Here is a 22,975-nt window from a genome sequence, read left to right as displayed (position 1 = left end):
ACCAGATCTAAGAGAACTACTAGAAATATGGTGTCACATCTCACGATGTAACATCCTAATGTTAATGAAGAATCGCACATTAAACATACATTTGCCTTGTGATTTTTAAAAAATATTTCTTACCCTTTGGATATGCCTAATTCTTACGTTAGGTTTTATAATATGCACTATAGTCCAGTAGAATGTGTGTATTACTTAGAGATAAATGTCTACGTACTGTCAGTGTGTGCCCGCAAATTATTTACTTATGGAAAAGCACGATCAAAAATCTGAAGGCGGGGCTTCCCTGGTGGCGCAGTGGTTGAGAGTCCGCCTGCCGACGTAGGGGACGCGGGTTCGTGCCCCGGTCCGGGAAGATCCCACGTGCCGCGGAGTGGCGGGGCCCGTGAGCCATGGCCGCTGAGCCTGCGCGTCCGGAGCCTGTGCTCCGCAACGGGAGAGGCCACAGCAGTGAGAGGCCCGTGTACCGCCAAAAAAAAAATTTTTTTTTTTAAAAATCTGAAGGCTACAGAGCTATACAGTGATGCATTCCAAATTCTGCTTTCTAATCTAAAACTCAACACAGTTCAAACCTAAACTCATCCTTCTCATCAAGCCTGCCTCTCCCCCATTTTCCTTATTTTGGTCAATGACCCCAAGGCGTACAGAGCTGTCCAGCCAGAAAGTGGAAGCCATCCGCCTCCTCCTCCAGATTCTTCATCCCCAGGACTTCAAGTCTTCAGGTTTTTGAGTTCTCGCCATCTTAATGCTGAGTACCCCTCCACTAGATCTTCTCTGTCTTGTCTTACTGTCACAGCTGCCCAGGTTTCTACAATCATCCAGAAACTGGTTCCCATGCTCAGTCCCTCCTTCCTCTTGGTTCGTCCTCCACAATCTCACCTGAGCAAAACCATCCCCTCCTTGACAGAGCGAAATCTGTGAGCTTAGCTGGGCATTCCAAGCGCTTGAGGACCTGTTGTCTGCCAAACGCCTCTACAATCCCACTTTTCTATAACATTCATCTTTCTGGTGAGGATGTAGAAAAACACCCATTTCGCTGAGTTTCTCCAAAAGGAACAAAGGTGTAACTCACAGATCGGCAAATACAGCGCATGGGCCAAATCTGGCCCACCGCCCGGTTTTGGAGGTGAAGTTTTATGGGAACACAGCCATGCTCTTTTGTTTACATACTGTCTCTGGCTGTCTTCGAGATACAATAACAGAACTGAGTAACTGAGACAGAGACCAAATGCCCACAAGGCCTAAAATACTTACTATCTGGCCTTCTAGAGAAAAGGTGTGCAAAGCCTTGGTATAAGTAACAGCAGCAAGGAGTACAGAGTGATGGTAAATCTGCCAACTGGAAAAACAGACTAGACTGGGAATGAAGTGAATCTGATTGTTTCTTTTCTTTTGATATTTTTGAAAGAATCATTTAATATAATTACACTGAATTAAAAAGCAGAGAAAATGTTATCTCCTTCCCTCCCTCCCCAAAAAAATCCTGAACATGTTTTAGGAGACCTCTTACAACTTTTTATCCACTTTGTATATAATAAAACTCACCAATTTTCAGTGTAACAGTCAATGAGTTTTGACTAATACATACAGCCATGTAACCACACCACAATCATGATGTGAACATTTCTGTCACCCCAGACAGTTCCCTTGTGCCCTCTTGCTGTGTCAGTTCTTTCCCTACGGCCCCTGCAGCCAATAACCTGCTTTCTAATGAAGGGAACCTGATTTCTTAGTCTGGCTTTAGTCCACGTCCTGCCATGCACAACACTGGCTAAACCACTTACTTCCGGTTCCTGGGCTCCTCGAGTGAACTAAGAGGCTTCCTTTAAAACTGACACCCACATACACTACTGCTCGCTGCTCTGATTTTCTCAGTCATCCTGCCAGGCTTCTGGTTAAATATAATTTGAAGAAAGGGGACAACAACTAAATTCATTGTCTGAAAAGCAGGTTAAAAGAACTCTCAGTACCTTTCAGATCTAAAAGTCTACACTTCTCCACTTAGTATGTTACCTGTACTTACAATTGCAGAGTATGAAGAAGGAAATAAACTGCCCAGAAACTTAAATCCCAAACCTCCTCAGAGCCAAAAACAATTAGCAAATGAATGAACTTGGTCCTGAGAAAAACTCTGTCAGGTCTTCTGCCCTGATGAGAGCTGTGAGCATGTGAAGTCGTTGCTGAGGCCTCCCAGCTGCCTTCAAAGCAGAAGCTGCGTGAAATCCAAACACAACCACAGATCCAGCCGCGAGGACCCTGGAAGCTCAATTAAGAACCAACAAAGCCTCTTCACTATGTTTATGGAAGAAGCAACCGTTTTGAAGGAGGAGGAACGTGCGGCTGTCCATTTGGGGTGGGGAGGAAGGCATCAAGCTGAAAGAACAGAAATGCTGAAGACAAAATAAAAGTCTGTGCTCTTAACCATCTGGGCAAAGCTGGTCTGCACATCATGGAAGAGCTGCAAGAGAATGCAGCAACAAATCCATGGCTTCAAGTTCTTACAAGAAGCAACAAAAAAACAGTACTTTCTTTCTAAAGCAAACTCAACTTTCTTACTAGTTACCAGTGTCTTCTAAGACTTACCTCACTCAGAAGACATCAGAAGATGGAACCGAAAAACAGCTAGCTACTCTTTGGGTTTTACTACATAAGTAGAGGATTTATTACTAAAACAAAACTTGGAAGTGGCAAATATGTCCATGCCAGGATAATTTAAGGAAGTGAAAATAGGAGTTCAAGGATTCAAGCTACCCAGAAAACAAGTCAGATGGACTGCTCTCGTTTGAGGTTTCTGAACTGAGAAGGAATGCATCCCAGCTGAAGATTTTAACCAGGAAAGCCTGGGTTCCAAGTTGAAGGTCTGGCAAACCCACCCGCCGCCCCCCAGCCCTCCACCCACCCAGACTCTGCACAACTTCTGATGCTGTGAAAAGGACCCCGCCTGCCATGCCCCCAGCATCCCGAGTCCAGCCACGAAGGGGAGAAGTGCCCAGAGAGGGGGCAGGGGACAGGACAGAAGTTAGTGTTATCTGAAATCGTCTTCTGGATGATCTTTAGACACTGCTCTAAATCACTGGGGAAAAAAAACTGACATGCAAATCACAATCAACCAAAGAACTGAGGGTCTAAAGACGAGAATTCAGACTGTAATGACAGCCCTGAATGCTCAGCGTTGAGTTCCTCTTCCCTTACCCCCACCCCCAAAAGGTATCATGAACTTGAAAGATAACACCAAGGGCAGGGAAGAAATTGAACAGTGACGTAGACGTCTGAGGTTGTGTGTGTGTGTATGCGTGTGTTTGCGTAGACGTCCATATACGTACATATCATCGTTGTTATTCAACAAAAACTGCAAACCAAGTTTTCAGATTCTCAAAACAAAAACAAAATTGTGAAGATGAACACAAAGCATGCCACAATACTCTGGTAAAAGAAATGTGTACTTTCCAAGGCTGGTTGTTGTAATTCAGTAACCAAACCATTGTATCCAATTCTGGAACACCTGGACCAAGGGGGGAGGGGGGCAACATGTGAAAGAGGAGGAAAGAATGTCCTTCACCCCGTAAATTGTACTCTCCACCACCCCCAGCACAGTTTATTTTTCCAAAACTATAAATTAGATTTGGTCTAAGAACCAAACATTGGCTACAGGTATTGTCACTGGCATGCCTACCCTGAACCGAAGGAAGAATTAACTAGTTCCCTGGACACGCAGCAAGTTTAAGTTCATAGAACTGCAGACGATCAACTCAGAGTGTGGACCATGCGGTGGCCACGGCAACAAACCTGGAAGCTTCGCCCACTGCTTGGGTGTCATTACTGCCCAGGGGCAAGTCCCATCTTGAGATGAACGTACAATGCATCAATCACCTCCAATTCACCTGGGTCCATCAACATTTCCATGGGAAAACTGCAGTCTGTTCAACCATCTACCAACACTGCACAGGCCAAACAGCTGGGCTGCATAGGAAACTGAACTCCTGCATTGCTAGGGGGCTGCAGGGTTTACAGGGCGCCTGCCCATGCGATGATGTCTCACTGATCCCTGCGAGGAGCCGGGGGAGGATGCTGGCCAGGTCATTACTATCTCTACTTTACTGACTGAGGAAACGTAAATGCAGAGCGTGCCTTCCCCGTGACATCATGGCCCTAAAAGGCAGAGCTAAGGCAGAGCCCAAACATCAATGGGGCACCCAAATCCTTGTGCGGTCTGAGGTCATCAATAAAGAAATGGATGAAAGTGACTTAATTAAGTACATTAATTAAGTACAGACTATGCTTCAGGCACCATGCTGAGCACAGCAGAAATGGTATAAGATATAGTAATTGAAGATCAAAGGATCATAAACGAAACAAGGGAAGGAGCTTAGATTATGCCCATTTTACAGGCCAGGAGAGTCCCTGTGACCATGGAGGTAGAGCGTTTGGGAGCAAGGCCTCTGGAGCCCGACTGCCTGGATTCAGTTCCGCTACTTCCCAGCTGTGTGACCTCATACAAGTAACTTAACCTCTCTGTGCCTCAGTTTTTTCACCCACAAAATGGAGAAGCTAAGAGTACCTACACCTCGTGGGGTTATCTGGATGAGTAAATGTGTTAAAATTTGTAAATAAGTTAATATTCTTAAAGCACTTACAGATATTAGTGATAGGTACATAGTAAGTGCTAGTTAAGTGTTTGTGAAAATACAAAGTTTTGGTTTGTTTTTTTTGGGTTTTTTTTTTTTGCGGTACGTGGGCCTCTCACTGTTGTGGCCTCTCACCGTTGTGGCCTCTCCCATTGCGGAGAACAGGCTCCGGACGCGCAGGCTCAGCGGCCACGGCTCACGGGCCCAGCCGCTCCGCGGCATGTGGGATCTTCCCAGACCGGGGCACGAACCGCGTCCCCTGCATCGGCAGGCGGACTCCCAACCACCGCGCCACCAGGGAAGCCCACAAAGTGTTAAATTTTAAAAAAAAAGAAATGAAACTGGGGCTCACGGACCTGTCGAGTAACTGGCCTAAGTCACACAACCAACAAGACGCAGAGTCAGGATAGAAAACCATTTCTGAGCATTGTGAAAGGACAGCGCAGAAGCCTGTACGGGATCGGAAGACATGGAGGTCTGATGCAAGAAGCTGACATTATCAGCAGCTGATGCCTTTTACTTGGTGAGGTCGCAGGAGAAGGGGCCGAAGGAGATGCTCACATAGCAGGAGGGTGGAGAAAGGCCCTCACAGCTGCTATATTGGGGACAGCTGCCTCGGACAATGAAGCAGGTTTGTCAGGCAGCAGTAGACTTTTTTTATTTTTTAATAACAGCTTTATTGAAATATAATGTACATACCCTACAAGTCACCTATATAGAGTGTACAATTCAATGAGTTCTGGTATATTCATGCCACCATAACCATAACCAATTTTATTTTCAACACCCCCCCCCAAAAAAAACCTCCCTGGGCCCATCATCAGTCACTGCCCATGTCACACAGCCCACCGCCTACCACGGGGCCATCACGAACCTATTTTCTGTCTCTTTGGGTTCGCCTGGCGATTTCACATGGTGGATTCCGCACATTGCACATAAATCGGGTCATACAATATACGGTCTTGGGTGATGGGCGTCTTTCATGTAGATTAACGTTCTGAAGACTCATTAAAACCTTCTCAACACACAGTTTAAATGTTACTCCCTTGCTCCAAGCCCTGTGGGATCAAAATCCACAGCCAGCAAAGTCCAGGCTAGTCTGTCTGGGTCCTGCCCGCCTCTCCAACTTCGTCTCCTGCCACATTCTCCCCAGACCACCGCGTTGGACACTGAGGATATCTGGCCCTTTCTGCCTCAAGGCCTGTCACTGTGACGCTCCTTTAACCTGGAACGTTCATGCCTTCTCACCTCTCAGTCTCAACTCAAATATCACATCGCAGGGATGCCTCCGGTGGAGCCCGGTACGCCAAAGAGCCCCCAGATCGCTGTTCTTCCCTGTGTGTCCCGGTTGCTTCCTTCACAGGACTTAGCAAGCCTGGAAGTATTTATTTGTTCATTATCCTGCATTTGCCTCTCTCCCTCTCTAAGATATGGGGCTGGGGCCACGCCTGTGTTGATGACTCAGCCTTCCACCTCATGCATTGCCTGGCGCAATGCGACGCTCAAATATTGGCTGGATAAAAGAGAGAAAAGAAAAGAAATCCTGGTTGAGGTTGAAGATCCCAACTCTGACAGGGGTGAATTGTTGAGGTTGTAGGACCCCCTCACCTGTCACATTCCTCTTAGTGACCCTGTCCGGTTCTCACCTTCTTATCTTTCTTTCATGAACCCCCTGAGACCAGAGCTACAGATAGTCCTGATGGGAAAATCGACAGAGAAGGTCCTAGCCCTTGCAGCTTATGGTGTGGCGGGGGAAGAATCTTCTAGATTGTTCAACACAAATTCCCCACAAGTTTACCATAATTGTGGCTTGAGAGAACGTCCACTCTGGTTTCCTGAGTGATTAAAGTGAAGCTTTCTCCTCGTCCTCCGGAAAATCCCATTGTTACTGCACTCTGGGGAAACATGAAATGCCTCATGTCCTATGCTACTGAGTGACATTGATCTCATAGGTCCTCATCTTGCAAAGTCGCCTTTATGTTGTGCAGGGGGAACACCAGGTAGGCCTGTGGCTCTAACCTTAGGAGCTATGTGACCTCGAGCAGACCTTGTCCCCTGTTCTCCAGTGTGTAAAGGCAGGGGCTGGAAAGTTGACCCCATGGCCAACCAGCACTGAATTTCTACCACTCTGTAATCTTTTTTGCTTTTCTCTTTGGCCATGCCACGCAGCTTACAGGATCTTAGTTCCCCAACCAGGGATCAAACCCAGGCCCACGGCAGTAAAAGTGCCAAGCCCTAACCATTGGACCACCAGGGAATTCCCATACGGATCTATAATCTTCCATCACTGCCTTCTTCCCATCTTCCAATTAATAGGACACCACCATCATCCAACCTCCTATTAACAGAAAGGGCAAGGGCCCAAATACCAAAGCCGGCTCCCATCCACAGGGCAGGTAGTTGGCACTATTTGTACACAGTAACGGACACGAGGAAAAAATAGTACTTTTGAGGTTAATACCTTATACGATCATATAGGCCCAGAATGAGGGCAGAATTCAAAAGTATACTTCTTGTTTTTGAATTATACATAATTTAAAGACTGGCCCTCTGCTGGCTCAGCAAGCACTGACTCAGGATGCGGTGCAACTAGCCTCCCTGGATCCGCTCCCTTCTCATGAAGCAGGGCCGGCAGCGCCCGCTCTGCCTCCCTCAACGAGGGACCAGACGATGGCTACAGAGCTTTCTGAGATACACAAAAGAAAAAAATCTACACATGGGAACATTCACACTGACATACAGTACAAATTATAGATTTTAAGAGAACATTAAAGAAAGTCAAGGGCCAGGGCTCCCCTGGTGGTGCAGTGGTTAAGAATCCACCTGCCAATGCAGGGGACACGGGTTCGAGCCCTGGTCCAGGAAGATCCCACATGCCGTGGAGCAACTAAGCCCGTGCTCCGCAACAGGCAAAGCCACTGCAATGAGAAGCCTGCGCACCGCCACGACGAGTAGCCCCCGCTCGCCTCAAACAGAGAAAGCCCGTGCGCAGCAACAAAGACCCAACACAGCCAAAATAAATAAATTTATTAAAAAAAAAAAAAGAAAGAAAGAAAGTCAAGGGCCAGACTGAGCCACAAAGCCTAAGCTCCCAGGATCCTCTCAGGTGTGGCATCAGGATACGGGAGGAAATGCAGGTGAACACCCTCCAAGAGGTCTGTATTTGGTGAACAAACAGAGGAGTTTCAGTCTTAAGACCTGCAAAATTGATGGCTTCCAACAAATTCCAAAGCCTTTAATACAAAATAAAATAGGGTTGATTTCTCTCACCAAATACTATGGCTGAGAAGATATCAAGTTTTCTGTGATATAAAATTAAGAAGAAGAAACTTCTTAAAATTGGGAAAAATAAATATATAAAATTACAAACAGTTAAATGTCACTTACCACATGGCAGGCACCTTGCCAAAATTTAATATATATAAACCATTTAATCCTCCCAGTGTCCCCAAGATTGGGTACTATAAGTGTCCCACTTCGGAGCTGAAGAGCTGAGGCACAGAGAGGGGAGGGGACTTGCCCAAGGCCACACAGAGCCAGGCTGAGAGCCAGGGAGCTGGCACCAGGGTCTCTGCTCTTCACCACCATATAGTGCCTCTCTATCCTCCAATGCAGATTCACAGACATCCCTTTAAATGATCTAAAGAAAGTACAGTGTTATATACCAGGAAATTATTCACGTCATTTAAGCTGACTTAGTTTACCGTCTATGACTACCATCAGAAATTTTGATGGTAATGTAAATATAAATGGCTCTCCCACCTAGATGGGTCGATGAGAAAATTAAGGAACTTGGGACACCAATGCCTACAGGCTTGTTGTTGATAACATCTTGAGTTGCTGTCCCAAGTTTCTTAACAGCACTCTAAAATACAGGTGAGATGGATTCTATTTTTTTTCTAGGAAATCTGAATTGAATTCTTTTCTAGTTCTTTCACTTTTGAAGGTGACTCTCGAAACTGGCCTTTTAGGCCAGCAGTGACTATAAGAGGGTGGTGATACACCAATAAAAATGACTGCCTTTAAAGGATTAAATATCTGCAGGATTCATAAAATTCTCTACATGCCTGTATTTCCCAGAGTAAGTTTTCAAAAACTTGAATTTAGAAAAAGGTAAGCTATCTCTTTCCAGGATCAAATAAAAATAGGGAAGATTAGGGGGTGTACTTCAAGATTTCCGCATGCCATAAGCATCCCAGGAAAAGACAAAGGCAGAGAGAGAGAATACAAAAAAAAAAAAAAAGAGAGAGAGAGAAAACAAGAAGCAGCTGTCAGTGCAGGTCAACACCAACCTGTATATCCTGAGGGCTACAGAAAAAAAAAAAAAAGGCATGCATCCCAGCATTCATAGCAGCACCATTTACAATCGCCAGGACATGGAAGCAACCTAGGCATCCATCAACAGATGACTGGATAGAGAAGATGTGGTGCATAGATACAGTGGAATATTACTCAGCCATAAAAAAGAATGAAAAATGCCATCTGCAGCAACACGGATGGACCAAGAGATTATCATACTAAGTGAAGTCAGTCAGACAGAGGAAGACAAGTATCATATGATATCACCTACATGTGGAATCTAAAAAAGTGATACAATGAACTTATTTACCAAACAGAAATAGACTCACAGACACAGAAAACAAACCTGTGGTTACCAGAGGGGAGAGGCGGGCGGGCAGGATAAATTAGGAGTGTGGCAGATAAACACTACCATATATAAAACAGATAATAAGGACCTACTGTATAGCACAGGGAACTTTATTCAATATCTTGTAATAACCTACAATGGAAAAGAATCTGAAAAAGAACAGAGGGAGATATATATATGTATAACTGAATCACTTTGCTGCACACCTGAAACTAACACAACGTTGTAAATCAACTATACTTAAATTAAAAAAAAAATCAGCCAAGTAAACCACAGGAGAAAAAAAGAAAGAAAGAAAAGAAAAAAACCCGTGTGTGGTACGCTTTCTAGGCAGCGAACAGCTCAGTTCACTGGGCTCCTGTACTGATTTGCATCTACGATGCACACAAAAAGAAGCACCTGCCCTCCAGAAGCACACGCAAGCATGAGCAAGGATGCTGCAAAAACTGGGAAATACCGTAAAACTGGAAGGTTCTACCACAGTCTGGGACCCAGGCTCTGCTCTCAGGGCAGAATGGAGAACTCCCTGGGAGAAGCCTTTGTTGGGGAGCGATGGGACTGGGGGAGGGGGGCAGAGATGTCCTGAGCTGTTGTCCTCCACTTGTATTTTTTTACAAGGGGAAGAAAATGTGGAAGGGTTGCTCTATGAAAAGAGTTAACTGCAGGGCTTCCCTGGTGGTGCAGTGGTTGAGAGTCTGCCTGCCAGTGCAGGGGACACGGGTTCGGGCCCTGGCCCGGGAGGATCCCACATGCCACTGAGCAACTGGGCCCGCAAGCAACAGCTCCTGAGCCTGCGCTCTAGAGCCCGCGAGCCACAACTACTGAAGCCTGCACGCCTAGAGCCCGTGCTCTGCAAGAAGAGAGGCCACGACAGTGAGAGGCCCGCGCACCGCAACGAGGAGTGGCCCCCGCTCACTGCAACTAGAGAAAGCCCATGCGCAGCAACAAAAAGACCCAATACAGCCATAAATAAATAAATAATTTTTTAAAAAAAAGTTAACTGCAAAGAGAACATACAGTGTAGGGAGGTACGGAAAAGCAAGGAGGCAGGTGAAGCTTTGAGGAAGAGGAATTGAGGTTCGACAGCGGCTCTGTTTCCACTGAGAGCCCCAGAGAGCCTTGACCATCAGCACCGAGACCGGTTCTTAAGGGAGACGGCAGCTACCGAAATCCTTTTCACGGAACCTCCTACCTCATCCTCCCCAAATGCCACTGCAGTCGCCACCAGCCACCTCCCACCCCGAAACTCACAGCATTTGACCCAAATCACCTCTATCCTTTCATCGGCCTGTTTCTTATTTTAGAATGCATGGCACTACCTAAAAAACAAAAGCTTTCTGCTTGGAAGTTCTGAAAGAATGACATCTTCCCTGGAACAAAGTATTCATTCCATCTGAGCCAACTCAGATCTATTTATTTAGCATCAAATAGACACTGCCCGACAGCACTTGTGTGTGTAGGGTTTGCAAATGCCTTCAGGGAGTCTCATGAAATATATGGTCAACAGGTGGTCCTGAGGAGGGCCAACAACTGGAGATGCCACCTTCTTCTCATGGTCATCACAACAACTGTTTAGTCACCCAAGCAAAAACCCCAGGTCAGATTCCTAAGAGGGAATCACTCAAAGTGATGTCGCAAAAGGCTTATGCCTGATAGGAAAATCACACCTTTAGAATGATATTTTTCTACTGGAAAAGAAGTACTTAATTTGAAATTTATTTTTATAATTGTTTATTTATACTATGTATAATACAATGTGTGTTATATCTATAGGTACATACACACACATGCTATATTATACATATATATATATAGGTATATACACACACACACATACATACACACTGACAAAAAGTAGAAAATGACAGATGTGTGTACAGAAGAAGACCAGAACAATGGTTTAAATTCAGGACTCAGAAGTCGATTCCTAGAAGGAGCATTAGAAACGCTGGGGCTATGCAGAACACTAGATGTTCATCTTTCTAGAAAAATCTTCTGCCGGATCTTTGCCTGGCTGACTTTTCTCAGGTCCTTCTGGTCTCAACTCAAATGTCACCTTTCAGAGAGGTGCTCCCTGACACTCCAATCTAAAAAAGTCCTTGGACATGTCTCAGTCCCTTCTGTCATACCACCTTCTTATTTTCTTCTTAAGGCATCACTCTTTGAAAGTACCTTGCTTTATTAGGCCAATGGTCTCCAGCTGGGCCCCTCCCTCTAAACCATCTGCACCATAAGATTTAGGGTCCTCGTCTAGCCTGGCTCCAGCTCCGAGAACAGATTCTTACCCCTACGAGGCACTCAGTAAGTAACTGTCAAATGAATGGAGAATGAATGGATCCACACGTTCCAAACAAAACAACGGGAGGGCGTGAGGAAAGAACGAAAACACAGCAGGCATGGAGTCAGACAACCCGGCTTAAAATCCAGCTTGATTTCTGACTTGCCTATGTGTCTAGGGCCAGTTACTCAACTTTCAGACTTCGGTTTCCCTAGATTTAAACTAAGATAACATGAAGTATTGTGTTTGAGAGTGCTTTGTAAATTATGAAGTATTCTATTATTGCTGTTTAAGACATCTTGAGTCAATATTTACAGTGGCATCAATGAAAAGGTTCATGAGAATACATCCTTACATAAGTGAGTTAATCTGGCAAGAGTGAACTTTCTCATCTTCAACCCCATTTTGCAACTGTGACCTTGGCCTGCTACCTCTCAAGTGTGTGACAAGTTGTTTACAGATTACAGCAGAAAGTATAGCACAAAGAACTGGTTCAAGGCCCTACCTACTCTGCCACCCAACTTCTTTAGTCTCATCTCCCCCATTACATATGACTAATATATGTATTCATACATCCATATATATATATTCAGTTAGGTATATATATGTACATACACATACATGTGAATAGCCCACAGATCTCAGAGTACTACTGTGAAGATGGAGATGTAATGTTACACTTTGCACAGCATGTTAGAACTTACCCACGTTGGTCTGTGTTAGGATTCTGGCTCCAAAGGCCACGTGGGCACCACTGGGAAAAGCATGATCCTAATAACAGAGGGGCAATGTCATTCTACCGGCAGCAGTAGTACTCAACACCGCCACGTAAAGCCTTCATATGGACAGCTACCCTTTTTTATGCTGCCCAATTTTATTATTAAGATACAATTCACGTACCATAAATTCTATGGTATTAGGAATTATATCCTAATTTTAAAAGTGTACGATTCAGTGATTTTTAGTATATTTAATAGCTTGTCCCTCAACCTTGTGAGGATACAAAGAAAAGTCTGCAACTCAGAAGAGGACCTTCACCCAACCATGCTGGCACCTTGAACTTGGACGTATGGCCTCCAGAACCGTGAGAAATAAATTTCAGCTATTAAAAAAAAAAAAAAAAGGTTGTGTGACCACCATCTAATTTGAGAACATTTCCATCACCCAAAAAAGAAACCCCATACCCACTGGCAACCACTCTCCATTCCCTCTCCACCCAACCCTTGCAGTCACTAATCTACATTCTACCTCTATTGATATGCCTGTTCTGGACATTTCCTGTAAATGGAACGCTACAAGATGTAACCTTTTGTGTCTGGCTTATTTCACTTAGCATAACGTTTCCAAGGTTTATCCGTGTTGCAGCATGTGTCAATACTTCATTCCTTTTTATGGCTGAATAGTATCTGTATGGATGGATACACTCTACATTTTAATCCATTCATCAGCTGATGGACGTATGGGTTGTTTCTACTTTTTGGCCATTATGAAGAACGCTGCAATAGGCATTCGGGTACAGGTGTTTACCTGAACATAGGTTTTCAATTCTCTTGCGTATATACCTAGGAGTGAAATTGTTGGATCATAAGGTAACTCTATGTTTTAACTTTGTGAGGAACTGTCAAACTGTTTCCCAAAAAAATTGCACCGTTTTTCATTCCTACTCTCAATTTATGAGGGTTCCAACCTCTCCATATCCTCACCAACACTTACTATTATCCATCCTTTTGATTAGAGCCACAGTGAGAGTAACATAATATTTTATCGTGTCATCAGATTTTAACACCCAATTTTTATAGGCCCTCAGAACCAGAATACAAATGCCAGATAGCAGGAAAAAAGTCCAGATTACACCAAGGCAGTGTTCCCAAACTTCAGTCATTCAAGAACCACCTTAAAGATTTTGTCAACTCTGAGTGCCATTTCTACTATTATGTACTTTATTTTTTTAAAAATCAATTCATTTTTAACATCATTTTTGAAAAAGTCTGTAAATCACTGCTATAAATTAGTATCACTTGCCATAAACAGAAAGTATCATAAACATAAGTATAATGAAAACAAAGCAAAGTTATTAATGTCCTAGGGCCTGCTTCTTGATGTCAAAAGGGAAATCACAAGTGACAGGTGTTGAAGAAAGGCTAGCTACAAACACAGTCTTCCCTTGACCTAGTCAGGCAGTCTAAAATCATCTCTAATACTATCATGGGCTCATCACTTTGGAAAACTCTGCTGTAATGTTTCAGGAAATACCTTTCCTGAAAGAGGTCAGAAAATGGGTTCCATTGAGACGATTATACTAGGGGAAGCAGCGGGGAGGGGTTTAAAGGACTGTTCCTTAACAGCTATCATATTTTAGTAGCCCGTTACACTCGGCTGAAGGGTGTCCCTTCTTTGTGTTAACAAACTTCATTCAAATTTCCAAAAAGTTGGCCCATACTCTAGCTGCAAGCACCTGGCTCTCCAAGTTCCAACAAACAACAACTTACAGAGCAAATATACGTAATACAAATTAAAATAAAGAGCGCCTGCCCTTGAGCAGACAAGCCCAGACAGCGCGACCCGCAATGTGACAAAGTGCCTGGGTGAGCCTGACTGACAGCATTGGCCCCGAGTGTAATGAAAACACGACGCCTGACTGTGCTCAAGTACATTCAGCCTCCCTCTCCCAGCCCGACACACACACTATTTACGCACAAGTGAGATAAAAACAGTCAGTGACAGCATATTTAGGCACCCCCAGGTTTGCAAACTAATTATCATCTGTCATCATCCAAGCTTCACAGAACACTAAATAGCATCTTACATTAACAGAATAAGAGTGAGTATTAAATCTGAAGGTTTCCCTTGCCTCCTTCCTTGGGCTCTCGTACTCAGCCCTCAGATCTCAGCTCAAACATCCCTTTCACTGGGAACATTTCCCTGGCCTTCAACACTAAATCCCCTTAGCATGTATCTCCTAGCACCTTTGCTTTCCCCTCATAACACATCCAGCTTTATAATGTAATATTTGCATGGCTGGTGTCTGTCTCCCCAGCAGGACAAGCTCTGTGAAGACGAAAACCAGGCTGGTTTTGTCCATCATCATACCCTCGACAGCTAGGACGGTTCTTGGCACAAAGTAGGTATTCAAGAATCATTTGTTGGGTTTCCCTGGTGGCGCAGTGGTTGAGAGTCCGCCTGCCGATGCAGGGGACACGGGGTCGTGCCCTGGTCCGGGAAGATCCCACATGCCGCGGAGCGGCTGGGCCCGTGAGCCATGGCCACTGAGCCTGCACGTCCGGAGCCTGTGCTCCGCAACGGGAGAGGCCACAACAGTGAGAGGCCCGCATACCACAAAAAAAAAAAAAGAATCATTTGTTGAATTAATGAGTCCAAAGGATGTCAAAATTTTGTTACACAGTGTAAAACTTGGTTATGTTTATAAGGGACCGCCAAGAGTACATTTCAACAAGACCAAAGGGCACAGGGCAAGGGTTCTTCAACTTAGAGTTTCCTGCTACTGGACCTCAATCCAGTCCTTTCCATACAGTAGAAGCCTCCCTTTCTTCCATGTAACTTCCAAACAACGAAGTTAGGACTTGAGTCTGTCAATGAGCCTTTATGGGGGCGTGCTGGTCTGTCCGTAGAGGAGGAGTTGGTGACGAGGGAGGGAAAAAAAGGCAAGAAAACTAAAATTAACTGAATGCTTACAATGTGTCACATACTCCTTCTTTACTCCACACAAAGAAAACCCTTTTTTATCACCATAATACAACTGAGACTTGTACAATGTAGTAACATGCTCAAAGTCACGCAGCTAATAAATGGTCAAAAAGAAGCAAGTGTCTGGTTCTTTGTGAGCTGAAGAAGTTACACAAGTGTCAGATAGATGATGCGAGTTGAGATAGGCCTAAAAGAAAGACAAAAGTGAGTTGAAAGAGGCAGGGGAGGGCATAATTCTACTGCTTACAAGAGCTGATGTTTATGGACCCTTTTCCACGTGCAGGTACAGGACTAAAGCATTTGACACACGTTACTTCATTGATTCTTCGTGTAAACTTTATGCGGTGGCGTTACTGTTATCTCCATTTTGTAGAGGAAAACTGTGGCTTCAGAGAAGTGACCCAACCAAGGTGAAATAGTGGGTAAATATCTGAGATATGAACCCAGGTTGTATGAGTTCATATCAGACCACTGACCCCTTCCTGAACCTCCCGCCATGATGCTGGGAGAGAACGGCGTGAACTAGGGCCCAGAGAAGGAATGAGGAAATTATGCAGAGAACGCATTCAGTGGTGTCTACTGTATGTCTGGACAAGGCACGGAGTGTGGGGAGCAGTGATAAATCATGTGGCCCCTGCTCTCTAGGAGTTTATACGGATGGAAGCCAATGAAGATACACAGGTCTGAAGAGTACAGCCTCTGAGGACTTCCCTGGTGGACCAGGGGTTAGGACTCCAAGCTTCCACTGCAGGGGGCGCAGGTTTGATCCCCAATCGGGGAACTAAGATCCCGCATGCCACCTGCTGCAGCAAAAAACAAAAAAAAAAAGAGTGAACCCAGATTGCCTGGGTTCAAACACTGATTAACTGTGGGGGCTGAAATAAAGAAAATGGTCTAATATAAATAAAGTCCTTAACACATACCTGGCACACACACAGCATAAATAAATGTGTCTGTTATTACTCTAAGAACTAATGAAAAACAAGGTTAGATGGAAAAGGTACGGCCAAATCAAAGGATTATGGAAGGACAGAGGTGTTCAGTGGTATCTAAAGAATGTGCAAGCTGGATAGGGCTGACCAAAGTCAGAAAGCTTCTGAGCAATCCATTCATGACATGGTGTGAGCCCCCCGGAGACGGAGACGATAACATCACAAGAGAAAGAAATGGACAGGATCAGATGACGGACTAGAAATGTCACATGAAAGGCAAAAGTTAACCAAAGACGACACCAAGGGTTTGAGCTGGGTTAACTGTAAGAATTCAAACGCTAACCAGATAGAAACAGCAACAGGGAAGGGCAAACAATTGAGATCTGTACCTCAACTCAGATCTGTATCTGAGTTGAACTGTACCTCTAATTGTGTTAGTAAGCGGACACAGCCTGTGGGCATCAGGCGCTCAAGGCCCTGAGGAAGGGCTGGCCCGAGGAAATTACCAATGACTGAGCACACGCTATGTTTATATAGCGCATGGTCAAATATAACTCTCATGTATTCTTCCGAGGAGTCCACAGATCGGTCTTATTATCTCCCTTCCTTTTAGGAGGAAGCTGATGTTACAGGGAGTAAGAAAGCTGCTGAGGATGACACAACTAGAAAGTGGTAGAACTGGTCTGGAGACCAGTTCCTCCAACTCCAGAACCCATTGTCTTCCCACTGGGAGGCTCAGAGAGAGAAGTCTTCTTCTCAGGAAGAGAGCAGAACAGAGTTATAACACACACCTGGCCTTTCGGCACCCCCCACCCCCCATCCCAGGCAGTCTTCTCCTCTTGGCCAGCCTTCTCTCCCCTTCTGCAATTCAGCAATTGTACTCATTCATCGAGATCCAACAGTCACCCTCCCATTCCATGTGGTTTTCACGAATCACCCTCCTCCCCACGTGGACGTGATCACCTACCCCAACTCCCGTGGCCCTTGCTGTCCACCCCGCTCTCCTGGCACGTGCAGACAATAAGCTGATCTGGCCACGATGTGCCACCCCACAGATGGACATGGCTGATTCTGCTACTGGGCCTTCCCTGGGGCTGCTTCATTCCCCTCGGTTCCATCTGGGTTGTCTGTATTCTCAGTCAAAGGTCAACCCTCTGGAGAAAGGACTCTTGTTCAGCCCTGGACTTTCTAGGGGTGTACTACGCTGCTGCATCCCCTGACAAAATCCAAGTACTGTAGTTGTTTCTCTTCCACTACTTCCTCTTCCAAACTAGGATTTAAATTTCTAGGAAGAAGGCACTCCCTGTGTTGTTCGCAGTGCCTTACATACGACAGATGCCCAGTAAGTAATCAAAGATGATGACAAACAAACTTTAGTATAGGAACACCTCCAGTGACCTCACCTCATACACCCTGGACCCAAAGGGAAGAGAGGAGGCCTCTGGACAGACACTATAAGAGGCTTGGGGATTTTTCTTTCACTTCGCAAAGCCAGCATCATTGACAGTAGAAGGGGAGATATTCTAATCTTTTTTTTTTTTCAGATACAAATAGTTTAATGTTAGGAAGACTTGAAAAATACAAAGTGAGTCCTCTTTCTTTGAAATGTTAAAGATATAATAAAGCCTGTGCAATAAAATCGGTTCACTTGACTTACACAGGCCTTCTCAGCCTCCCCCAAGGCATACTTACTCTCATTTTACAAAGCGAGTAAGCTATCTTGTTTCCCAGGCTTCAAGAGACAAGTTGAGTGAATTCAAGAAAGGCACACGTGGGTATGCTGCTAGAAGCACCCACTACCTAAAAACTAAGGGCAGTAATGTTGAAAACATGGCATTCTGGGGTTACTTGGCAAGACACTCACAAGTGCCAATACATTATCACATACTTCAATCATTGTGCAAAATTCTTTCTTTCCCAAGAAAGGAATGTTGAGTTCACTCTGCTTATGAGCACAAGAAAGTAAATAATTTTAGAAAGATTTCCATCCAAAACTGAAAAGAAAAATTTTAAATATCCAGGTCTTAAAGTGATGAAGTTCAGTTACCAGGAAAAGTTATATATGGGGAACCGTTCATTCCCTCCTCAAGCCCAGCCAACAGGATGATACATCATATCAATTCTCTCAGAAGAACTGCAGAATGTCCACTTTCTTATCTCATTTTTAACCTTCCAGGCAACCTAACTAGTGTGACCCAAACAGCTATGAGGTCAGCCATCTTGAAACTATTAAACCTATTTTTACATAAAGAATCCATTTTATATCAAAGCATTCAATGCATTGCAAAGAAAGATCATTCATTAAGATTTCTCAAATCTATCATGGAAGTAGCAATAAATGAAGAAAATGATTATCACGTATGACATCGTGACATCTGCTGGAATGCCTGGGCAGCTACTGGGTTTGTAGAATAGGGAAAAAAGATTCTTGGAGCGTCTCTGTAATGTTTAGCAAAGTTTCCAAACATGTGCCATAAAATGAGATTGACACTGGCTACTGATAATTAACCAGGTCGGCAAAGCTGGGCACCATCCAAGGTAGCCAAGGAGTAAGATCAGTACCTCCTTCCTTCTCCTGCCCCCCGTATGCACCAAGGAGCTCGCTTCCTAAAGACCTGTCATTGGCTATAGCGACATTCACATTGAGCTTCCTAACACCCCAATGGACTCATGGGACCCCACCTCCACTCCCACCCCTATTTAGCATCTGCAGTGGTTCTCCAGCCCTCAGAGGATGAAGCCAAACTCTATAACATCACTGATGCCAGGCACTGGGGACACAGCCATCCACCCAGAAGAAAGTCCCTGCTCTCCTGGGGTCTTCATTCTAACAACGGGGCCCAGACAATAAACTCACAAGCCTAAAACAGGTCAGGGGTAAGTGCTAGGAAGAAGGCTAAAGCAGGGAAAGGAAATAAGAATGATCCTAGTCAGAGAAGGCCTCTCACATGAGGGGAGCAAAGTCCTGAAGGCGACAGCACGACCCTACGACCTGCAGAGGCCTCCGGAAGTTGGCCCTGGGCTTCCTGGGCGCGCCCCTCCCCTGCTTTCTCCCTCCTGCGTGCGACTACTCCGGCCTCCCTGGGCTGGGATTCCTTCTCCCAACACCCTGCTGCTTCACAGATCTGAGCCTCTGCATTTGCTCTTCTTCTGCCCGCAATGCCGACCACACTCCTCTCTGATCCGGCAAATTCCTCCTGATCTTTCGAGATTCACTTGAAGCTTCTCTTCCTTTAGGAGGCCGTCTCTGGACACCGGTCATCCAGCACCTCCCACCCCAGCCAAGTTCATCACCCACTCCTTCCTGCCATCTGGACCAGGTATTTTGACTCACGTCTCTGGCTCCTGAGTAAAAGGGAGCTACTTAAAGGCCAGAGGGTGACACTCATCCCTGTATCCCCAGCACCTGGTCCTTCCAGACAGCTGTACCTTAAGGACTCAGGTAATGCATGAAAGAAATGTATGTCCTCTTTCTACAATTTCCATCTTTGAAAAGATCTGCCCGTGAGGAAAGCATAAACCCATGAATGCCCTTTTATTGAAAACTCTCTTGGTAAAACGGACTTTTTTTTTCCCCGAAAGCTGCACGTTTTAAAAGTCTTTTTGGGTTTTTCGTCCCATAAAATGATCTTGACACCTAGCCATGCGTCATGGCAATGAAGCAGCTCTAACTCTGCAGTTGGAAAAACATTACACTGTGAAGGAAGAGCCGCTATCTGCCAAGACACTTTACAAGGATTGCCAACGATGCAGTGAGAATGCAGTGTTGGACCCAATGAAAGCAGCTAATCCTCTCTTTTATAGCCTGGGATCCTTTTCACCAGACTTTCTTTTTTAGGAGGATAAATTGTTCAGAAATGCGGAGGAACACACACTTTTTTTTTTTGGTTCTTCTTTTTGTACAATTAAACTCTGGACCTTTAACGACTAGGCCTACACCTTCTCCATCCTCATGGTACCCAAGCAGTTGAGGAGAAGGAAAAACAAAAAAAGGCAGAGAGCAGGACACAAGACATATAGGTCTTGATAAAGAAGACAAATTCAGGGTAAAAAACTCTTCGTTCAGTGAAAATTCCTCTACCCTATTTTAGTTTCCATTTGGTTTTTAGGGTTGGGCAAACCAAAGTTTTCGAAAGGAGAGCCTCCTGCTTCAACGTAAGGATGCTGGGTTCAGAGCCAGATCTCACGAGGACCAGCCTAAGCCACACTGCCAGCTATTCTGCTGTTCTGCTCAAGCCCCGAGTGGAGCTCTGAAACTGAAGACCCTTTAAAAGTAACAAAGGAAAACAACTCAGCGGCTCCATCCCAACTCAAGCACAAAAGAAAGAGGGGGAAGAAATCGTTTCCATATTTCACATAAACACAGATCTTACTGTGGCGGTGAGGAATGCATGAGTCAAGCCGGGGCTGACAGAGATCACCACACAAATTGAGCCCCCTGCTGAAGATTAATACGGAGATGTACAACCCACAACTACAGCAACGACCATCCCTATTGCGAAAAGCTTGTGTTCACGTATTTCAAAATGGCTTTTTAAAAACTGAAGTGTCCTTTTCTGTGGAATTCTAACTTCCTCAGTCTAGAGGAAGCACCTGGAAGAGACTTTCAAATGTAAAACCTGTGCCAAAGTAATCTGAGATTCTGTACATGCAACTCACTGTAACTCTATATTGTTGGTTCTCCCAGCCCCCAGACTCCTTCACTCTGTGGTTAAAACTAGTTCTGCCCTTGCACAGATCTGGGGTTTACTGCACTGCGGAGGTCAGGGTGTGGGAGGGACGGAGGCAAACAGATGGCAGAATGGCTGCAACTCCAGAAGGGTAATTTTTGGAGAAGTCAACTTTCTTTCTGTTGACTGTCAACAAAAGAAAGTTATCCCTGGTGAATGAGAACCAAGCACCAGAATGGCTGGGGCTGGGACCATCTCATTTCGGGACAGGGAATACGAAAGAAAAAGAAAGGAAGAAAGAAATCACCCAAGTACCATTGCCTAGGCCTTTCTGTAGTCCCCAGCATGGGCTGGGCACTCACTCCCAGAGTCTGATTAATTCTCAGAAGGACTACATGACGGATTATGATCCCCGTTTTGCAGATGAGGAAGGAAGCTCTGAAGGGCTAAGTGTGCAAGGTTATCCCACCAGAGAAAGCACTGGAGTGAGAACTCTGCACAGGCTTCTCTGCTCCGCCCCAGGCTGGCTCCACCTTCTCCCGGCAGCAGGTGACAGCATGGGAAGCTCCCTTCCTGCAGTGTGACCTCCCCAGGCAAGTAATGCCCTCGAGTGTGGGAGGGTCTCAAGAGCAGGATGGATCCAGGGAAACAGAGCTGAGGACCTGACTGGTCCTCCATGTGATCAAACTGGCTGATGTTTAAGTGATGCTTAAGTGAAGAAAGGCAGTGGGTGAAAAAAAAAAAAAAAAAAACAAATGTGTGAGCCTGTCCCTATTAGCCACAGTGACATGACACCACGGAGCTGGAAAGAGCAATTTCACAGCCAACAGAAGAAATACCACGTTCCCAGCCTCTTAATCTCCCACAAACCCCAACTTCCCTGAAAGCCGGATTAAAACAGTTCACTGCGCGCGTGCCATTTTATCTAGAGATTACGATTTCTTTATAAAGCCACAACATGGCCACACATCGTCGAGAAATTTGAAGGTCATTTTGATGCTTATTTGATAACAGTTCGTTCGGTAAAAGATCTGAGGAACTTTCCCTGAAAGTCTATCTCTCCTCTAGAATTTCCCTCCTTAAGGCAGCAACTGGCCACGTGAAATATAAGAGACCCGATGCCTTCAAGAGAAGAGATGAGGAAAATAGGCACCCATTGCCATGTGTCCTCTATAGTTACATCAGCTTTTTGGATTTTGTGATTTTATACGTGCCTGCGTTGTTATTTTTAAAAGAGACCTGATGACCAGATTCTGGCCACTTTCAAAGCACTGAAGAAAAAGAATGATAGCAGGTGGTTGGCAAATTGTCAAGCCAAGAAAGCGTCTTCCCCTTTTGTCTAAACAACGTGTACCGAGGTTACAACGACGGCATTCCAACAGCTCCTGGGACAACTGCTGTTGCACTTTGGGGAGCAGACACAAATGCCCGTGGTCTGTTTGGGTTTGGCAAGCTCAAATGTACAATTTTAGCAAGATGTCACCGACTGCTTCCCATGTCAGCAGCCCATGAATATATCAAAACAATGACCTGTCCCATTTCTCCTTCCAAAGGGTTCCCCCTCATCAATTCTGGGTCCCACTTCTCTGGGTTAAAATTCAAAGTCCGCTTGTCTTTTGGGTCAACTTCTCTTAAACAAGCTTTACAAGTTTATAAAGCAAGCTTTGGAGAAAGATTCAAGTCCCACATTCTCCTGATGCCTCAGTCGGAGATCTCAAAGATTATATATCAGGCCACCTCTCACTTTAATATGATTCTGGCAAGAAAAGACTAAAGGTGTGCTTGAAGCAGAGCTGGTGTCACAGTAATAAACTCTCAGAGCAAGAGATCAGTTCTCTCTTGTCAGGCTGATCCAAGATGTCTTGCCAGGTGCCAGCCAGTCTGCCGTAAAACATCCTGAATCCTTGTTCGGTACCCATGTGCGTAAACCATCACACCCTCCTGTTCCACAGAGGCACCCATATTTCCATACAGCCATTCCTGAATTACTGACAAAGGTAATTAAGTTTGATTGTATAAAAAATTACTTCTGCAATGGTTGAGGATTATCTAAATAGAGTGATGTGGAAAGACCTTTAAGACAGTATGAAACTTAAAAAGAAACTTTGGATCAGATT

At 45.0% G+C, this 22,975-nt stretch overlaps 1 protein-coding gene and 1 non-coding gene across 6 annotated transcripts in view; both read right to left on the bottom strand.

Moving 5' to 3' along the window:
* The window catches only part of CNKSR3 (CNKSR family member 3), a 101,315-nt gene that overhangs the window by 50,758 nt on the left and 27,582 nt on the right, over positions 1-22,975 (bottom strand). The window lies entirely within an intron of this gene.
* Positions 6,810-6,882, bottom strand: TRNAK-UUU (transfer RNA lysine (anticodon UUU)). Its single transcript has one exon. It is a non-coding gene; the product is annotated as a tRNA-Lys (tRNA).

Source organism: Lagenorhynchus albirostris, chromosome 12, assembly GCF_949774975.1.
Source record: "Lagenorhynchus albirostris chromosome 12, mLagAlb1.1, whole genome shotgun sequence".
NCBI classification, from domain to species: Eukaryota; Metazoa; Chordata; class Mammalia; order Artiodactyla; family Delphinidae; genus Lagenorhynchus; species Lagenorhynchus albirostris.
Note: the sequence above shows the minus strand (reverse complement) of the source record. Positions and strands in the feature narration are given on the sequence as shown.